Here is a 2,668-nt window from a genome sequence, read left to right as displayed (position 1 = left end):
TAAATAAAATTATAGACTAAAGTTTTCACAAAAATTGATAATCATGGCTACATGTGATAGATGGTGCCTTTCTGTTTATATATTTTTACATGTTTTTGTTTATGACTCCTAAAATTGATATTTAAGAGATTTTAGGACCCACAGATGGAAAATATTAAGAAAAGTAATATTTATCTAAGGCATATGGACTTCCTTTTATTTTTCATTTTTGGAAAAATGTCTGTTAGTTTCAAAGGGGTGTTCTATGTACCACTAATCAAAAATTGTTTCAAGATTATGAAGCATTCACATGATGAACTGAATTACAGAGTTCTATAAAGTAACTACTGAACACCCCTGCCTAGTGCTGAACAGGACCCTTGAAACAGCCTTCAGTTTCACATCATTCTGATCTTCCTCCTCATATTGGCTGAAAAGTGCCTTGAACATCATTAAGAATGTTGAGTGAATGAAGGTTGGTGAAGACTGGCTAAACACTAGTCATTCTTTACTATCTCTAGATCAGGGAATCTTACTCTCACAGCTGAAGAGGTATGAGTCCTTGAAACCTCTGCTTATGAATCTTTTGCTCCTATCTCTCTATATTTCCTCTCTCAAACTATTGTGTTTTCTCTATTCTTATGTATGTGCACATGAGCATGTGTGCACACACTTAGACATACACTGTATGTGCTCATGTTTGTATTTTGTGCATATTGCATGTAAGCATATCTACATGTGTGGACGACAAAGGTCGACTTTGGGTATCTTGCTCTATCATACCTTTTGAGACAGGGTCTCTCACTGAACCCAACACTCCTGATTGGCTAGCACAAATACCCAGTAAGCTGCATTGGTCATTTTATCTCCTCCTCTTAGCATCAGGACCACAAATGTAGGTTGCTGGGTCTGAGTTTTGCACGGCTTTTGGGGATCTGAACTCAGGTTCTTATGCTTACACAACAAGTATTTTACTGTCTGAGCCTTTTTTCTACTTCCCTCCATGATTTCTCTATCCTTTTTTTAAAAAAAGAGACTTACTTTAAAATTTTTAATTATATGTCTGTGTGTTGGGACCTGCAGAGGCCAAAAGACAGCATCGGATTCCCTAGAAATGGAGATACAGGCAATTATAAATCTCCTGATGTGGGTATTGGGAATGAAACTCCAGTCCCCTACAAGAGCAGTTAGTGCTTTTTAACTGTGAGCCATCTCCAGCTTTTTCTCTATTCTTGATTGACACTTGGCTCTCCCATTAAGATCAAGTATTTTTTTTTCCTCCCTAACGCTAACTCCTACCCACTCATCTCATTTTCTGTCTACCTGCTTTCCTGTTCTTGATGGTCCTTTTGTCTTTCCTTCTTTATGTGTCTCTGAGATTTGTTTATTTTCTAATCCCTTAGGTTACAATGATATAGGCTTGAATTGTATTCAATTTCTACTACAACAAGCCAATTCATCAACTACCATCTTTCCTTTTCTTATGCATTTTAAAATGTAATTGTTGACTTTTATAAAGTGAACATTGATTTCTCCAGAATGAGCAAAAGTTCTTGGTAGAGAAAAAAAAAGCAAGAATGACTTTTCCTTTAATCAGTAACTCATTCTTTTAATAGTTTTAAGGTGTTGCTTTTACGTTATTAACTTATTTGGCAGGGAAGAGGTGCATCAGAGATCTTTAGGAGGGAGAGACAGAGGCAGAGGCAGGTAGATCTCTGTAAGTTATCTGGCCTGGTCTATTTAGCAAGTTCTAGACCAGTTAGACACTGTCTCAAGCAGCACAACAAAACCCTCAAGTGGTGACAATTGTTGCCAATAAAAGTCAGCAATAGCCAGGTGTGGTGGTGCATGCCTTTAATCCCAGCACTTGATGAGGTAGATCCCATCAGAGGCAGGGGGATCTTTGTGAGTTGGAGGCCAGTCTGAGTTCCAGGCTAGCTGGGGCTGCAGGGAGACCCTGTCTCAAAAAGACCAAAAAAAAAAAAAAAAGTCAATAATAAACAGAAGTTTCCCAAGTTCCTTGATATTTTAATTGAAGCCAAGGAAAATTAAATTTGGTTTTTAAAACTTTTTAGAGAGAGGTACGTAAGAAATCTTAAACTGTTTCAGGGTATAAAGGTTTGCAACAGGAAACATTTTCCTATAACTCACCAAAAACATAGTCAGGACACCTAGGATAACTAAATTCTTATTGGATAAATGCTCTTAGTGTGTTTCTTTAGCGTCTCTAAAAACAATTCACCTTTCTGTAATGATCTCTCATGCTCATCTAAAGCACATACTCTTATATTACCTTCTCCAAGCCACAGATTTCCTCACAGTTTTAGGATGGTTCTAGCCCTGATAAATTCCCCACTCTTCTAATACCTCTGATTAATATGCTTTTTCACTTCAAACTCAGAGATTAAGTGATTCCTATAATACGTTTATAATTTTAAGAGTCTGAAATTTTTGTTTTTCTTTTTTTTGCATTTTTATTTGAATTTTTGTGATTTTCATACAATATAATTCAACATAATTTAGATCTGTTCCCTTCTTCACACCTCCTCCCACTGCCCCCTGCCCAATTTAGTGAACTCTATGTATATATGTATATATAGAGACACATAGATATGTTTTTAGAGTATATACATATATAAATATATATATGCTTATGGAGTATGATTTGTGTCCCTCAATGTTATGTATA

This window comes from Nannospalax galili, unplaced genomic scaffold, assembly GCF_000622305.1.
Source record: "Nannospalax galili isolate Female #2095 unplaced genomic scaffold, S.galili_v1.0 scaffold514, whole genome shotgun sequence".
Lineage (NCBI taxonomy): Eukaryota > Metazoa > Chordata > Mammalia > Rodentia > Spalacidae > Nannospalax > Nannospalax galili.
Note: the sequence above shows the minus strand (reverse complement) of the source record.